This window comes from Phocoena sinus, chromosome 12, assembly GCF_008692025.1.
Source record: "Phocoena sinus isolate mPhoSin1 chromosome 12, mPhoSin1.pri, whole genome shotgun sequence".
In the NCBI taxonomy this organism is placed as follows: domain Eukaryota; kingdom Metazoa; phylum Chordata; class Mammalia; order Artiodactyla; family Phocoenidae; genus Phocoena; species Phocoena sinus.
Window position 1 is genome coordinate 28,662,214 of NC_045774.1, and position 18,985 is coordinate 28,681,198.

Sequence of the window (18,985 nt, forward strand, 5' to 3'; positions counted from 1 at the left end):
ATCTGATGACCCTGGTTCTAGTCCTGGCTCTGTTGCTAAATAGTTATGACTTCCTTAGAGCTGAACTTGAAATTACCCTGCCTTGTCCCCACTCCTCCTTGCATTCACTGTGCCCTCTTCCATCACCTTACCTTCCTTCTCAACACAGACAGTCAAGACCAACCTTCCCAAGACAGCCTTGCCTGCGTTAGATTCTTCTTTTATTTTCTGCTGAGGCTCATTTGTTGTTCTATGGTCAGAATGGTTTTTCTTGCTGTTTTGCTCTTTGCCATTTAGTGGCAAACTGCTTCCAAAGATGTCAATGAAATTAATAAATAAAGCAGGGAAATGGAAGCTCTGGGGAAAAGCCGGCATAACTTCTTTGTTTTGAAGAAAATATATAATTAAACAAATTAACAAGTATTTATTTAGTGCCTGCTAGATATGAGGTCTGACAGTTTACACAAGGCAGTATATTAGAACTCAAGCTCGAGGAGTTTAAAATATTCTAAAGGATATTTTATGTATATAAATGTATATTTATGTATATAAATAATGCTGCTTTCCCCCAGGACTCCTGATAATAGCTACAACTTCTGGAGTATCTACAGGTTGTGTGTGGATTTGATGATATATTTTGTCTTATTTAGCACTGCAAAGGAGCACTATTATTCCCATTTTATGGATAAGGAGACTGAGACTCTCAGAGAGTTTTAAGTTCCTTGCCCTGGGGCACATAGGCCAAATGACCTAATCAAAATTTGAACTTACATTGGCCTGACTTTGTTTGTGCTTTTTATGCAAGTTTCAGAGATGTACTTCCTGTTGTAAATTACATGTCTGACTACACCCAGTATTATGAAGTCTGAGATGACATGCTTATTTTCTCTCAAATTTGATTCATCCAAATAATTAGGGATAGAAGCAAGGAACACTTAATTTTAGAAAATCAGTCAGTGGCCAGATGGAATTCTGCCAAGAACCATTTCTAGCCTGGCAGCTTCCTATCCCAGATCTGGACCTTTCCGTCCTCAAAATACACAGATCAAACACTTGCTTTAAATTTACTTTTAAGGTACAAGAACAACAGAATAATTAACTAAACCAGAATCTATATAACTTTATTGAAAATTTACATATACAACTAGTTCCTACATTTCTTTTTTTTCTTGCCAGTCAACAGATGTAATTTATTTTATATGGAATGCACTGACTTGGCCAGATTTTCTGATTATTCTGCCCTGTTTTAGCTACTAGTTCTTTTTTGAATAAAGGCCTCTCCCCTTAGGCCTTTTCCAGAAGTATTCAGATTGCAGTATCATTGTAATTCTTTTTTTTTTTTTTTTTTTTTTTTTTATGCGTTACGCGGGCCTCTCACTGCTGTGGCCCCTCCCGTTGCGGAGGACAGGCTCCGGACGCGCAGGCCCAGCGGCCATGGCTCACGGGCCCAGCCGCTCCGCGGCATGTGGGATCCTCCCAGACCGGGGCACGAACCCGCGTCCCCCGCACCGGCAGGCAGACTCCCAACCACTGCGCCACCAGGGAAGCCCCCATTGTAATTCTTTTAATGGGAACTGGAGCAGCAGTAAAAACATTCATCCCAAAGCTTAGTCTTGAGGTTGTACTGTCCTGACCTGTGTCCTAAAGAGGAGAATGGGCCGGAAAACACTTAGAACATCCATCGTGTCCCTGAAGGCCAATAATGAAAGAAGATGTTAGTATGTGTGGGTGACCTGGGTTTAGTCTGAGAGGTTTGTTTGTTTACTTGTAGATAGTAGCATTCCATAGATGTTCTTTTACCATCAGAGGAATTAGCAGATTTTTTTTCTTTAAAGAACCAGTATCCATTCACTGTTTATAAAGATAAAATTATTACTGATGCTGCTAAATCTAAACAGCTGCTATGTAGGATCTCCTCCAGTTATCACTGCCACTTAAATCCAACACGTGCAAATTCATATACCTTTGTTCAAACAAGTCAGGGGTTTTTAGTTGACTCTGTCGATCGGGCAAGTGGTAATAAAACAAGACTGGGCATCCATTAGCCTCATTCTCTTTGTGGTTTTGTTCACAGACATACTATGAGAATTTGACCTTTGGATCTATTTACCCGTCTGAAAAATAACAATGATAGGCACTTTGGTACTACCTACTTGTCTCCTTTTTGGTGTACTGAGGACTTAATAGTTAAGCTCCCTTAGTTATCCAAATGAAGGGTTTGGCATCATCACCAACTATGATTAAGGAAATGAGTAAAGTGGCAAGCATTCTACCACCAGAAGGTATTTCTGGAGTGAACAAATCTTATCTCTTGGTTCTCCATCATCAAATCCATACTGGGATATGGTTAATATAAAGCAGGTGGAATAAATTGCTTTTACTGTTCAGGCTCTACTGACAAGCTTTACTTAATGAGGATTTAGTTTGGAACAAGGGGGTAAAGAGGTATTATCAGTGATTACTCCTGACACTTTAAAATAGTTTTTAAGTTCTTAAAATGCACCTAATCCTGAATTTCAAGGAAGAGAAGGAATGACGGGGTAAATGTAAATCAGAAGGGGTTATGTTCTTCTTGTAATTGCAAAGTATTGTGCTTGAACAAAACTCTTTACTCTTTCCCTGGCTCCTGAGTTAACTTTTCATCTTTTTATTGGAAAAAAAATGCAAGTTAGATTTGTTTAATTTTTTCCTACTTGTTCCTGGTATGTCAGAGGAGGGGTAATCCTAGGAAGTTTACACTAAAGTAAAACACTGTGGAAAATAAGGGGAAAAGATAGGGAGCACTTATAAATAAATGTTCCTTCACAACGTTTCCTATGGAAGAATTTTGCACTAAGATGTATATTTATGAAAAGCAACAATAATTGGTTCTTCAGCTCTAGTCCTCTGTAACTTTAATACAAGAAACATGGACCATCTACTTTGTGTAGACACTGGAAACACCGTGTACACTCAGGAAACACGGAAATGAATAAGCCATAGACATTGCCTTCAATGTTCCTTCTGTCTAATGGAGGAGACTGAGGTGTAAGCACTAAGTAGAAGATGGATTCGAGAGTCTGAACAGAAGGAGGACAAATGATACACATGGAGCAAACAGGGGAAGAAAAGATTAAATGTGACCTGGGCGGTCAGGTCAGATTTCGAGACGGCTTTGCCTTTGGTTGGAGTTTTGGGCAGATTTGGGGACACAGCATTTCATGCTGAGTACCAACAAAGAAATGGGGACACGGAAGAGCCTGTATGGGAAGTGATCAGAAGACTGATGGGGCTGGAGAGTAGGATGTAGTGGGAGAAGAATTTGGAATGGTAGTTTGGGGTTAGGTCCTGGGGGAAGATGAATGCTCTTCTCTGACTACCAATTCTTTTTGGAACAAAATCTCACATGAAACTGCAGGGACTCTTCTTCAATTGCCTTTCTTCAAATGCACTTGCTGTTTTGAACAAGCAATACCTGTAAACTGTCTCGTCAAACAATGTTTTTATTTTAAAAAACCAACAAACAAACACAAACAGAAAACAAGATCTCTTAAGGCACCCAAGTATTGCAAAGTCTGGGTCACTTAGCAATGGGTCATAGCTATGAAGTAGCAATTAAAGTTAGAAGCAGCCATAGAAGTCACCTAGTGCAACCTTGTATTCGTTTCTTATGGCTGCTATAACAAATTACCACAAACTCAGTGGCTTCAAACAACACAAATTTACTCTCTTACAGTTCTGTAGGCCAGAAGTCCAAAATCAGTTTCACTGGGCTAAAGTCTAGGTGGCCGTAGAGTCGGTTCACTCTGGAGAACATGAGGGGAGATGTCATTTCCACTTCTTTTCCAGCTTCTATTGGACACCTGTATTCATTGGCTTGTGACCACTTCCTTCATCTTCAAATCGCATCACTCCAATCCATGTTTCCATCATCACCTTGGCTTCTCCTCTGACTGACTCCTTCTGGGTCTTTGATAAGGACAGTTGTGATTATGTCAGGTCCACCTGTATAATGCAAGATAATCTCCCCATCTCAAGTTCTTTAACCATCACATCTGCAAAGTCCCTTTTGCCATATAAGGTAACACTCATAGGTTTCAGGGACTAAGATGTAGACATATTTTCAGGGGGGAGGGGCCATTATTTAGCCTGCCACAAACCTCCACATTTTACAGATAAGAATTTTCAGATCCAGCTTGGTATAAGGCCATACAAGTAGCTGTTGACAGAGCTGGGCTTATAACTCATAGTGCCTGACTCCCAGTTCTTTCTACTGCACCATGATGTCAGTCTTTAATGCTCTCAGTGAGGAATTGGTGGTGCTTTTGGAAGGCAGAGACCCCAGACAGCTGAGACTGGGACTGAACAGGAGTACCCAGAGTAGCCGTTTAGGAGTGGAGAAGCCTCTTCATCCTGGGCAAGGACCAATTTGAGAAAAGAGTAAATGCTCTTTTTAGGACCAAAAAAAAGCTGGGGAATTGTTCTTTCATTGAGTGGAGAAGAGATTGGGGGAAGGAAAAGAGAAATGTGCAAGGAAAGAGAAGGAAAGAGAAGGCGGTATACAGAGAAAGAGAAGCTATAGTAGAAGTGGAGTCAAAAGGAAAAGAGAAGATGATCATGTGTATCCCATAATAAAGCCACCCTTCTGTGTATATGGTCTCTGAAACCAAGTGTATCCTACAACACTTTCTCTTCATTAATGCCTAGACTTTATCTTCCATAACAACTGTATTATTTTGTGTATTTTTTGCTCACAAATTATATCCTTTACTGATTCATCCTCCTCAGTATTAGATTCTCTAGAGAATAGCAATAATTTCCATTTCTTTGTACACCACTGAGCACAAAAATGTGCTTTATAACAGTTTTAATCATTTTAATGATGATATACAGAATGCATCACACTAGTGCTATCATAGCATTTTTCTTTGAAAAATTCTGGAAAAATTCCAAACTAATTTTGTACTTTAACTGAAAGAAGAGCTTGAGGCTAATATAAAGGGCATATTGTTTTTGAAACTAATAAAGAAAGTGAAGATTACCAAGAAATAGCAAAGACATATTGCAATAAAATTGAAAAAGCAATGCAAAGGATGAAAAGGGACCTTTGAGAGGAAAGGGAAAGTTTAAAAATGATTTTTAACTATAAATGGGACAAGGAAAGGAGAGTATAAAATGTTTCCCTGTTATTACAAGAGGAAGCATTGCTGATTGATGATACTAAAATAAAAGCTTAAAAAATGTTCATCTTTATCCAAAAAGTGATCTACAAGAAGAGTCAGTCTACATGTTAATTAGCAGAGAAGTGCATCAAGTGGAAAGAATATGGAAGATTATCAATATATTTACTAATAAATATTGAGTAGTTTTGAGTTAATGTTTCTATGTCTTATAATTTCCTAGCTTCCCCAAGGTAGACAACTTTTATGCTATTGTCGTAATTTGTCCTATGTCAGTTAATAGATTTCAATAGACAATGGGTACTTAGTAAATATGTGATAATGATTACTAATATGAATTAAAGCTGTTGACAATATCCAAAAACTTAAATATTTGACTTGTAATATTTATTTATGCTCATCAACACAGAATATATAAAAATGAAAATAAATCTAGTATGACATAATTTTTATTTTGAGCACTTTTGGGAAAATGCCTGAAAAACCTACTCAAATGCTCTTCACTCCTGCCCATGGAAATCTCACCTATTCTTCAAAGCCCAACTGAGTGACCACCTCCTTACAAGACCTTCCCAGGTCCCCTCTAAGTCATTTATGACTCTTTCAAATGTCTACAATACTTCAGGTGATTCACATTGCCCTCATAATTGCACATTGACTTTAATTAAAATTCTTTCTGTTAAGTCTATATCATCTACTAAATAATAATTCTTCAAAGGCAAAGACTGTCTATTCATACTTATATGCCTAGTGCACTAGTTATCTGCAAATGAACAATATAGATAAGTATGAATAAATCAATGAAAGGGCTGTTCTATAATAGTAACTCAGAATTACCTTCATGAAATCCTATGTACTCTACCTACTGAGTTGCTTCTTCTAGGCTTGGGGGTGGGATCTTCAATTTTATTATTTTTAACAGACTGCCAAAGTTATTCACATATAGCCAACTAGGCACCTGGCACCAGTAGCATTTAGGAATCATTCATCAATAATTCAGTCGGATAAAGTGCATCTTGTTTTGTGCCTCTGAGGTATGGTCACCATGAGTATGGGTAATTACCAGAGAATGGGCAAACTTTTTTCGAGGGGAGATGAGAGTAATGGAAGGTATCCAAAAGCAAGTAATACGGGGCTTCCCTGGTGGCGCAGTGGTTGAGAGTCCGCCTGCCGATGCAGGGGACACGGGTTCTTGCCCCGGTCCGGGAAGATCCCACATGCCGCGGAGCGGCTGCTACCGTGAGCCATGACCGCTGAGCCTGCGCGTCCGAAAGCCTGTGCTCCGCAATGGGAGAGGCCACAACAGTGAGAGGCCCGCGTACCGCAAAAAAAAAAAAAAAAAACTTAATTTTTTATACTTCTTTCAGAAGTAAGCCTTCTATTTGATGAGCCTTTAGATACCCAATAAGAGAAATGCTCTTAAGGTATAAATTGAAATAGGGAAATCTTCTAAATTCACTTACATTTTTTCATTGTGCTTTCTTCCAAAGTCTTATTTAAGTGTAACTTGCTTTCTCATAAAATTGAGTTTCAGATTTTAGCTCCTGAATATTACCCACTTAGTCAAATATTATAAATCCTTCAAAAATGGTATTGTCGTTAGCAAAATACGTTGCAATCATGCAAAACACATGATCAGAAAACTGCTTTAAAAACTAATTTTAATCCACCAGTTAATTGTTTTAGTTATGGTTTTATTTCCCAAATACAAGCTGGTGTCACTCATGGTATGGAGGTGATTTTCAGAGGGGCATAATAACAAGGAATAGTATTAAATGAATTATGTAGAGGGAAGGCTATGTGTTCTTAAAATTCTTTTCAGTCCTTCTCCTTAGTCTGGCATTTTTTTTCAATTCTTTACTTTTGTTAATTGCCCATCTTTAAAAAAGAAAGCCTGCCTCGGGCACTGAGGCTTTCCTACATTCCAGGTAGAGTTACAATCACATTGTTATGTTTTATTGCTTTTTAAAGATAATTACCTCTTGTTTATGACAAATGATGTTGGTATTAAATTTATGATTGCTTTATTCCAAGAATTATTAATTTTACTACAATGTAGGCAGTACACATATAAGGTACATGGGCAGTTGGTATGTGAACAATAGAATCTTAGGAAACATTGGTTTCTGGGAAGTTTGAGTGTTTCTCAAGCTTGATTAGTTGGTTGATTTTTTTTTCACTGAATCAACCAAGTCAGTTGGTTGTTTGATGTAAGACAGACATGATCACTGGTGACTACAAACTTGCCACATATTAATAAAATGCAACTGTGTTTACATCTAATGGTAGTTTTTAAAGGAGATCAATTCTTTCAACGCCCTCTGAAATAAACATCTGTTGGTAGCCCCGTCTACCTTTAACTTGAGAGAAGGCTCTGAAAATTGGAATAGATCTGTTGACCTCAACAAGATCGCAAACACAGTGCCATTGAGAGCAAGGAATCTTGTGATAAGACTTGGTTAAAAAAAAAAAAAATCATAAACACCAAGGATGTTTGTATATTTTCAAAAATTCTTATCTAAAAAATATTTTCAAAAATTCTTATAGAACTTCTAGAGCTAATCACAGAATACGTACAAGATCCCCCTTCACCTAGGATGTTTGAGAAATATTTGGCTTCTCAAACACATTTGTTTAACTATTTTTTTTCTAACTTCCTACTCTCTAAAGCTAAGACTCCACAAATAATATGACCCTAAAGCTGAAATGAAAGAGAAACAACCGATTATATATACATACGTACTAGCAAAGCACACTGGGAGTTGGTGCCACACTGTGAATTGGAACAGAGCCACAGAATACTGAACCACAGGCTTTACCAAAGGAGCTCACAGGCTAGTTGGGCAGAGAGGGGCGGGGAGGGCAACCGTAAGACAAGACAGAATATGAATGACTTAATTGCACAAATCAAAGTTACGGGGATTTGAATGAAGGAAACTTCTCATCAGTAGGGAATAACAACAAAGCCCTAGAAGAGATGGGCCCTGAAGAGTGAGCAGAATTCAGACAGAGTGGGTATTCTAGATAGATCACCCTCCAACTTTTATTGAGAATATTCTCTGTACTAAGGGCTGAGGGCACCAAGAATAGTATAATAATGATATTGATGATGATGATAATAATAATAATCTGTTATAGAAAAACACCTCAGTGGAAGACATGGGTGCAAATTTTTACCACACAGTGTATTAACTAATGTAATAGAACTCTTTAGAAGCAACCAGGGAGGAAGAAATTATTTCTACCTGGGGAATTGAGAAAGCATTTATAAAGGAAATGAACTTTGATCTGGGCTTTGAATGATGAGTGGAGCTTTACCAGATGGAAAAAGATGAGAAATATATTCCAGACAATGAGCACAACCTATGATAAACCATGAAGGCATAAAAGAACGTAATGTGTTTGGGAAGGGTGAGAACCTTCTATGTGGTTAGAGTGTCAGGGGAGGGGGTGAGGATGGACATAGTGATTACTAGAGAAAGTGCCTGGAAAGACATGTAGAATCTAATTTGTGGAAGGTTATGTATGCCATGTAATGGAATTTAAACGTCATTAAGACACTGTTGTAAGTAAGACAGTGTAGTTCAGATCTCTGTTTTTAGAAGTATCATTTTGGGGACAGGATAGAGGTGATACAGGAGAAGTGGTGCAGGGGAGGTAAGAGGAGTTGCCCTGAACAGACAGAGTCTTGCATGGGAATATGGCCTAAGAGTAAGGGAGTTTGGAGTGAATTGTAGAGTGCCTTGGAGGTCATACTGAGGTGTTGGCATTGAGTTCTGTAACAACAGAAAACCACCAATGCTGTACTTTATGAAGACTGATCTGGAAAGTGTCTATGGAACCTATTACCATGGAGAGACTTGAGGGCCCAGCTCGGGCATAAGATGTGGCACATACCACTGGTTGCTGATCCACCACCTGTTCTGTCCCTGCTTCTTCCTTCCTAACTGAATCCTGGTTTTGTTCCATTATCTTCTCTCCTCTTCCTAGCCATGGTCTTCAGAAGATGAGGCCCTATTCCCTGCCCAGAGGATGAATCTGTTCTAGGATAAGACTATGGAGTCCATTTCTAGCCAATGACATGTGAAGAAAATCCTCTAGGGGCCCCTAGGAAATGTCTTCTTTTTTTGAAAAAGGGAAACACAGGAAAAGACAGTCTCATTTGCTGAAAGTTGTCTCCATGTGGCACTTGGAACTGCCAGGCCACCATTTTGCTGTGATAAGAGGATCTAGTCCAGGGACAAAGCAAATATTCAAGTAACCTGATTCTTTGATGATGTTACGAGCCACTGATTTAAACAAACTTGGAACTGCCTTCCCTTCAGACATCTTAAAAGATGAGCTGGGGCTTCCCTGGTGGCGCAGTGGTTGGGAGTCCGCCTGCCGATGCAGGGGATGTGGGTTCGTGCCCTGGTCCAGGAGGATCCCACATGCCAAGGAGCGGCTGGGCCTGTGAGCCATGGCCACTGAGCCTGCGTGCTTGGAGCCTGTGCTCTTCAACGGGAGAGGCCACAACTGTGAGAGGTCCACGTACTGCAAAAAAAAAAAAAAAAAAAGATGAGCTGGTTTAAGAAAAAAGCTAATAAGCCAGATTTTATACATTCATATTGAGCGTGAGGTGAAGATGTCTACAGAAAAAGTTCAGGGTTGGCATGTCGGGGAATGAAACCAAAAGCCAAATACAGTTTTTTCCCTTGCCATAGGCCTGGAAGAATTACAAATACTTACTCCTTGCTACATTGTCTACTATTAATTATTTCTGTCTTCATAAGTATAATTAATGCAATTTATATCAATAGCAATAATGGATAACTCATAATGTACTGAACAATTTCCTACTTGGGAAATTCCATTAGTGCTTTCACAACACTAATGTTGGTGAAAGGCTTCTGCTATTACTTCAGTTCACAGGGATATGTACGTGTGCAGTGTGGCAGAAAGGAAGGAACATGTATCTGGGCTCAAATAGCTGCCCCTCCACTAGGTTACCATTTGGCCCTGGCCAAATGGTTTAATTACCGTAAACCTCAATTTGATTTCATTTTAAATAGATTTCATAAAACTTACTTTGCAGGGTTTGTGCTTAGTAATGGTGATACAGTATGTACCCACATTTTCAAAACAGCATTTTAAAAAAATTGAAGTACAGTTGTTTTAGAATGTTGTATTAAATTCTCCTCTACCGCAAAGTGATTCAGTTATACATATAGATATGTTCATTTTTAAATTGCATTTCCCTTTGTTCTTAAAGTTCTTAAAACTGTCAGTTATAGATTACGATCACCTTTTTTTTTTTTTCTTTTGCGGTACGCAGGCCTCTCACTGTTGTGGCCTCTCCCGTTGCGGAGCACAGGCTCCAGACGCGCAGGCTCTGCGGCCATGGCTCACGGGCCCAGCCCCTCCGCGGCATGTGGGATCTTCTCGGACCGGGCACGAACCTGTGTCCCCTGCATCGGCAGGCGGACTGTCAACCACTGCGCCACCAGGGAAGCCCATATGATCACCTATTCTTGATTTCCATTTTAGTTTTCCCCCTATCAACGTCACTGCTAGCTCAAGAACCCTCAGGTCCCAGGAAGGAGGAGTTACATATCTGTTTGTGGAACTCAAGGACACGGATGCAGCCATGCCAATTGCCTGGCAGGATCACTGCATCAAAAGTGCAGGCTCAGTCATTTTGCTTCCTCTCTTATTGTAGCATGAACTTTCAGCACTCAGGAGAACTCATCCCCTTGGACTTCGCAGTCAGCCTGTGGAAAGACTGGGAATTAGAAGTGGAGCTGGGCTCATGGAGGGCTTGAGCCTACAACATGGGCTCCAGTTCAGCCGGACAGAGAGGGCATTAGTGGGATATGAGGATCTCTTGCAACTAATATTAAATATGTACTTTTATTGTTCACTTGTCCTTGTGCCTTGTACGCATAGCTTGCTCGGGAACCACAGTAAGAGTGGATCACGCCAACCCAGGATTTAGATATTTTTATTGTCGTCAGCCACTGGCAGGGTTTAATGCGTTTTGACTAAGCACCAATCTTGACAGTGTCCCTGGATAATCTGAACACTTGGGTTCATTCCTTTTTAATTTAATGACCAATTAGCCCTAGTTAGGACATGTTCTTCCGTAGCTTTTATTGTGTGTGTGAGAGTTACCTGATAATTATGGATGTCAGTTTCCCTTTGATAACTGGGAACAAAAATGTTTCCACTTCACTTGTGAAAGTCAGATGTTTGCTTTTATGGCAATACATTCATTATATAAACTCCAAAATCCATCAGAAATATTTGGTCATTAAATGATTCACTACTTTTTTTTAAATAACCACTCGCCCAGGAGCAGGACTGGGGGAGGGGAGAACGTAGTTTCTTTTCCTCTTCCTGGGAGTAGCCCAGCAGAAAAAATATACGTAGTGGACACACTCATGTATAATGAAGGAAAAAAAAACTTCAGTGTTTATCTCCCAGCCTGCACTTTGTACTTTCTAGCTGAACTTGAGTTTGCCTGCCTTCCCTATTACACATTCAATCGGAGTTCTAACTTGAGTAAAGTAGAAGAAGGTGAAACTGAAATCAAATATTCATCTGATTTATATGAGTTCATTCTCTGTCCACCTGTGTTCCTCCTCCTCATAAAAAACCTATATATAAACACCACAGCTACTATATGAAAGTAAACAAGTTTAATAAATGCATATCCCGTTAGCACAGAGATATTCTGAGCTGAGTGGGATTCTTTGCATTTTTTAAGCCAGGGTTTCATAATAAATGTTGATATTTTGGAGCAGGGCCTGGAAAACAGCACAGAAGCAAATCTGCTCCCATATTTTATAGAAAATTTGTATTTCTATAAAATCCTAACTTCTTCCTCTAGTCTACAAGGTCCTGTATGAGGCAGGCCTAGCATCTCCCACTCACTCCTCTCTCCAGGCACACTGGCTTTCTGCCTTTCTTTTCTAACTCACCAAACTGGTTTCCACCTCAGGTTCTCTGCATTCCCTTTGCCTCACCAGACCTTCACATGACCTGTCAACCGCTACGTGTATTATCACCTCCTCAGACAGCCTTCCCTGCCCACGCTGTTGACACGGGGCTGCCCAGTAGACACATCAGGTGAGATAAATGGGGGTCAGACATGTAATTGTACCATTCCTAGTAGCTACATTAAACAAATTAAAAAGAGGTAAAATTAATTTAAATAATGTTTTTATTTAATCCAGTAGCTCTAACATAACATTTCAACATACAATTTGTATAAAAAATTAATAAGATAGGGGCTTCCCTGGTGGCGCAGTGGTTGAGAGTCCGCCTGCCGATGCAGGGGACGCGGGTTCGTGCCCCAGTCCGGGAAGATCCCATGTGCCGCAGAGCGGCTGGGCCCGTGAGCCATGGCCGCTGGGCCTGCAAGTCCGGAGCCTGTGCTCCGCAACGGGAGAGGCCACATCAGTGAGGGGCCCACGTACAGCAAAAAATAATAATAATAAAAATAATGAGATATTTTATATTACTTTTCTCATACTAGGTCTTTGAAATCTGGCACGTTTCTTCAGGACATCTCAATTTGGACGAACTACATTGCGACCGGTGGCTACTGTATTGGACCACACAGACTTAAAATAGCACCCCACCTCCAGCCACTCTCTATCACATTACTCTGATTTATCATTATTGGAAGATTTATTTGTGTTTGAAATCATCCTATTTGTTTATTTACTTGTATATTATCTCTCCCTCCATCCCTTATGAACCCCCTGCCCTGAAATGAAAAGTCTAAAGGACCAGGGGCTTCTTTTTATTCTTTGCTGTATCCACAGAGCTTAGTATATTGCCAGTTTTCAGTAAATATTTGTTGGAAGTTTGATGAATAAGAAACTGATGTGCTGTTAAAACAATGAGTCTGTGTGGCTTTTGCTTTTTGAGTCTTCCCTCCCTCGTGCTAGGTTTCAGGTCAGTGGAATAAATAATGACCACACTTTGCTGTCCCTTTTCCCCTTCCCCATCCATGTCCTCCTGTAACTATCCTGTGTTGTCTGTATCCTACCAATTTTCTGATACATGACTGTTTCCTTAAGAGAAAGCACTTTCCAGTCCACTGTTAAAGCTGCTCTCGAGTTAGCATTCAACTCGTACTAAGCAGGAGAAAAAAAAAAAAAAGCAAACATCTGGACTTTCTCTTCTTTCCCCTACTAACCATTATAAGATTTTCTCAGAAGGTAGTCAGGCTGTAACTTGTATTTATTATACTTTCAGTCAATGGGAGGAAACCCTGGATCTGTGATTAGTTGTAGGCCTTGTGGAAACTGCCCTGAGGCCCGGAGGTCTGGAGGTTTCCTTCCACTGCTCCTCTAGATGTGACCCAGTCTTGCCTGTGTGACAGTGGTCAAGGGCTCCAGATTTGCCTGTGCTCATTTCCTCCATCTGTCAAAGGAAAGTCACAATCATTGCTTATTTCCAGTATAAGACTAGAGAGAAAAATCAATTAAAAATTTAAAAAAAAAAAAAGGCTATAGAGAAAATAACCAGGAAGTATATTATGCCCAGTAATGAAAAGCATTGTTGCTGTTCATACAAAGCAATAGGTGCTGACCTGGTACCTAGGATTCTGTTCTAAACGCAGGTATCACAATAAAAATGGTTAGAGTCTTAGAGACTGGGTCAGTATGTGAGGTAAATGGTAAAATGCAAGTGGGGTTTGAAAAGAATTCTTACCCTTTCTACAGTTAGAGAAGTTTGTGGAAAGAGAAAAGTTTCTGCAAGCTTGTTTTGGCATTTAATTACCCTGGCATAAAACTACTCCTGGGTGAAACATAGTGAAGAGAAAGTTGACCCAATTCAGCGCATCCTCTACATACCATTTTCTCTCTCTCTCCCCTGGCTTATTGAAATTGTGCTCCAGAATAAACTTGGCTATGGTTTACTCACAAAACCTAAATAAGGGTTGTCACATTTAAGAATGTTGAGCTCTCAATTCAGAATTCACTCATTCATTTAAAAAAATATGTACCGTGCACCTACTATGTATAAAAAGAGTTGAAATGCAAACATAAATAAGACCCTCAGGGGGCTTCCATTTCAGCAGATAATACATTCATTAAACAGCAATTTCTGTGATTAATTATTCAATTACAATCATAATGAGTACCTTGAGGTGGTGTGAGAAGATTTAATGGAGTCCTGATTTAGTCTTCCCCCCAAAGTGTCTGGTCAGATAAATCCTGAGAGGAGGGTTTAGTGGGCGAAGGGGGTTAGGGAGATTTTCAGGCGGAGGGAGCAGCAGGTGTCAATGTACTGAGGTAGGAGGAACCTGGCAGAGGCACCAGAATAAGCAACGGCTAGCTTATAAATAAGCAATGCTCCCCCAAAGGGCTCCCCGATGGGAGCGAGCTAAGAGAGGAACAAGGGGCTAAGACAGCAACAAGGCCCAGAGCCCAGAGTCTCTTCTGTTCTCCCCAACAGGGCCAACTATAACCGATTGTGTGATCCTCTCTATTCATTGACTTAGCTTTTCAGCACCTACTTCTTATGTTAAGCCCTCAAAGGTTGTGGCTTTCCCATGCGCCATGAGCAGATGTACAAATCCCTCTATACTCTTGTCTGGAGGATTCCTGTACTGAGTCATCTGCTGCGGTAGCAGACGAGAAGCACCAGGGGACAGAAAGCCTTCTCCTCTGTTTGCTTTGGTAGAACACAAGGTGATGAAAATGTACACTAATTCGATCTAAAATGTTGAATGAAGAATTAGCAAGTGTGGCTACTACCAGGTTCTGAGCTCACTACCTCTCTAATCTTGGCTGAGCATCACAAAAAGAAACAAGCAAAATTTTTAGTGAGCTTACTGAGTATGATTTAATGTGCTCAGAATTAAGCCGGGAAGCTTAACTAACATGTCTTAATGAAGCTGTGGCAGACACACGATGATGGTGGAAAAACAAACAATCAAGGGCCATTTGAGGGGACTTCTCAAAACCTGGTACCAGGAAGCAAAAAAGGTCAGTTTTCAGCTCTCTTTCAAGACTGCTTCTACATCGGAATTAGGGTTGGCAGGAGACCTTAAGGGAGATGTAGAAGGTTTTAAATGTGCAATCAGTTGGGCCAATGCAATTCGAGAGTTGCTATGCTGTTAATAGGAAGGCAGTGCACCTTCCACTGGATGGAAGTTATATTCAGTCTCACCAGGTTTATGCTAAACTTCTGGCAGCTGTGTTTCCAACACATGATACCTATGGGGAAAACAGAAAAATAGACAAGGGTACTCATCACTACAAATAGGTCACGGACTGGGTAGCATTAGCCTCACACGGATCTCGTCTTCCTGATTGCTGCAGATGGAAGCCTCACGCCAGCCACGCTCAAACCAAATAATTAGCAGATGTCACCAGTGGTAATCTCCTGATGTTTAAAAATGGAACAAGTGGGGCTTCCCTGGTGGCGCAGTGGTTGAGAGTCCGCCTGCCGATGCAGGGAACGCGGGTTCGTGCCCCGGTCCGGGAAGATCCCACATTCCGCGGAGCGGCTGGGCCCGTGAGCCATGGCCGCTGAGCCTGCGCGTCCGGAGCCTGTGCTCCGCCACGGGAGAGGCCACAGCAGTAAGAGGCTTGCGTACCGCAAAAAAAAAAAAAAAAAAAGGAACAAGTGAATCAGCAAAATATTTAGGAAGGGAAGCCCACGTCAACCATTCCATCATCAAAAGTCTCTGTATAATCAGGACTCCTCAGCATGACCATGGAAAAGAAAATGGAAGCCTATAGCTCAAGCATAACTATAAACACTGACTGTGTTATAAATAACATATTATGTAGATAGTAAAAAGGAAAACCCTCAAAACAATATTTAAAACTAATCACTAGGGCAATTCCTCCCTGTTATTATTATCGTTGCCAGTTATTCAAAAGCAAATGGCACTGTTGAAAGTGAGGCATGATCTCTTTTCTCTGGAAGAACACACTTTGATAATAGAATACTAGTATGCATGGATCTAAGAAACATACCACAAGTATGTTTACACATGCAACTAATATGGAAAAGCCTAACACTGGCACAATCGAAATTAGAAAGAATAGTATGATTTAGGGAAAGTTAATAGACAAGCTTAGTATGTGACAGATATTGTCCTGGGCACCTGTTAAGCATTACAATATGTATACTTCAAACTAACCCTGTTGTGTTGGGTTTACTATTATCTCCATTCTTATAAGAGATTTGGGGGAGGGAAGAAGTTCTCTTCACGAGGAGCAGGGTCAGGTGTGGAAACAGCTCTGTCGACTCTGTGGTGGACCTTTGTTGATGGGTTACCCAGCATCCATCCCCTCTTCCTATCAGCATCTCTGTTTCCTTTGAGGGGTTTACTTCCCACCCATAGTGGGTCATCTTGGTAGGTCAGAAAATTCAGATAAGCTCTTATTTAATGGAAGCAAAGAGGTTCCAGAAGTATCATTTGGCCACATTCTTCCTCTGGGAAGGAGTTGAAGGGAAGGCCTTCTAAGATCTAAGCCTGGTCAGCTGGACTTCCTCTCTTTGATTTTTCTGTTAGCCTCACTTTGCAGCATGTGGAACTTCCCTGATCAGGGCTTGAACCCAAGTCCCCTGCAGTGGAAGCACAAAGTCTTAAGCACTGGACCACCAGGGAAGTCCTCTCTCTTCGATTCTGATGCAAAGAGGGAAGAAACTGCCCCTGCCAGGAGGCCCTCCTGATTTCTGTCCCATCTCTAAACCTGCTTCTTCAGACTTCCATCAACTTGTTGCATCGTGCTCACCAGTATCCTTCTAATAAATTGAACCAGAGTTAGCATTTGTTGCCTGTAACCAAAGAACCTAACTAATGCCTCAAGGAAAGTGCACTTGTATTTCCTCCAACCCCCAACTCTGTCAAGAAAACACAATTTTATCTTTATTTCAAGAACTGAAATAACTTCACAAATAAAAGATTAGGTAGAAGTTCTTATCATAAGTAGAATAATATGCAAATCAAAACAATGTTGACTTTTATTTTTATTTCAGTTGGTATTTATACATAAATTCAACATAGGGAATTCGTTATCTCTATGTAAACACAGCTCATCTTTTAGGTAGATTAGAATTATATTCTTTTTTTTAAAATTTTATTTATTTTATTTATTTTTGGCTGCATTAGGTCTTCACTGCTGCACACGGGCTTTCTCTAGTTGCAGCGAGTGGGGGCTACTCTTCGTTGTGGTGCTCAAGCTTCTCATTGCGGTGGCTTCTCTTGTTGTGGAGCACAGGCTCTAGGCACGCAGACTTCAGTAGTTGTGGCTCGTGGGCTCAGTAGTTGTGGCGCGCAGGCTTAGTTGCTCCGTGGTATGTGGGATCTTCCCGGACTAGAGCTCGAACCCATGTCCCCTGCATTGGCAGGCAGATTCTTAACCACTGAGCCACCGGGGAAGCCCCTAGAGTTATATTCTTGCATTGCCATTTGAGCTCTTTTCTATCTAGCAAGACCACTTCCCTTTGTCATATAAAAGTAAACTCCAGCTGATGTGCCCAGATCAGGGGAATTTTGAATTTGTGGGTAATGCACAGTAATTATTCTTATTAACTGGATCCTTACCAAGTGCCGTGAACTCCGTTCAACTCTTTACAAAGAGTAATTGTGTGCGGTAAAGGTTATCATTCCCATGTCACACGTGAAGAAGCCAAGGTGTAGAGAAATGAAGTTCAAACAGCAACATACGTAAGAAACCACAAAACCAGCCCTTAAACTTGGTCTGCCTGGGGCCAAAGCTTCACATCTTCCTGCTAGGGGAGCCTTCTCCACTGCTCAGTGGAGAGCTCGGGTTCCTCCTCCTCCCCCAAACCCTTCAAGGTGGCCTTCATTGTCACCAAGTCACAGAGGAGGAAACTGAGACTAAGAGAAATTAAGTGCCTGCCACAGTTCACAGAGAAGAGGGCTTTGTCATTCTAAAGCCATCACTGCCCTGAGCTACCGCACTGGGAGGCTTCATGGTGTATAACTTAAGGAAAAGCAGAGTCACCACATGTTTATAAAAGGAGTACAATTCTCCCAATGCATTGTGTGTTTCCAAGAATGCAAAGCACTTTTACCAACCACCTGGATTCTCTTAAACCAGTAGGACTTTAACAGATAGTTTGAGGAATCCGTGCTGAGTCAGTGGAGCCAGCCTGTTAAAGCATTAGTCCTCATCCAGCGATTTTTGGCAAAACACAGAAGCCTGGAGTGGAAAGGGAATTTAGAAGTGACTTAGTCTAATTTATTTTATCTCAGTGGGGAATCTGAGGGCTAAATAAGTTCGGAGACCTGCCCTCAGGCCCAGAGTTTCTGTGCGGCAAACTGGAAACTAGGGAGCTGGTCTCTAGATGCCCAGGGGAGTGTTCTTTCCACCATGTGCTATTTCCTCCCCTGGGTACTATTTAAAGGTAAAGTACAAACTAGCTTAAGAGAACATCAAGAGCCTGATTAGATAGTCAAGTTTCCATTCTTTAAAAACCTTTTCCATGCCAGGGCATTTGCCTACAGAACAGATCCTAGCTAGATGGAACCAGATGCATTTTCGCTAGCCTAATTCGGAGCATGAATGCTTCACGGTGAAATAATGGACTTTTTGCAGGCAAGGAGATAGTGTGGTAGTAGGTGCAGAAGAAATGCAGGCTGCCCACTCACACTTCCGCCTCTCAACATTCTCTAAAGCTGCAAGATATTCCCCTAGTGCTCAGCGCGCTAAGTGGTCGCCCCCTCTCCTCTCCCTCCCCCTGCTGAATCATCTGAAGGAGACTTCGATTGGCAGCTTGCTCCAGTCTTCCCACACAGTATGTGGGGCTCCCACCTCCAGCCCTAAAATACAGTCGCTCAGCTCTTGTGTTCAATATCTCTTATTTTT

The 18,985-nt window shown here is 41.0% G+C and overlaps 1 long non-coding RNA gene across 1 annotated transcript in view; it reads left to right on the forward strand.

Moving 5' to 3' along the window:
• LOC116763637 overlaps positions 1 to 15,441 on the forward strand; it is a 31,121-nt gene extending 15,680 nt beyond the window's left edge. The window contains exons 3-4 of the long non-coding RNA XR_004352581.1: positions 12,118 to 12,245; positions 12,655 to 15,441. This is a non-coding gene — a long non-coding RNA (uncharacterized LOC116763637). The remainder of the gene's footprint in view (positions 1 to 12,117; positions 12,246 to 12,654) is intronic.
• Positions 15,442 to 18,985: the final 3,544 nt, after the last annotated feature.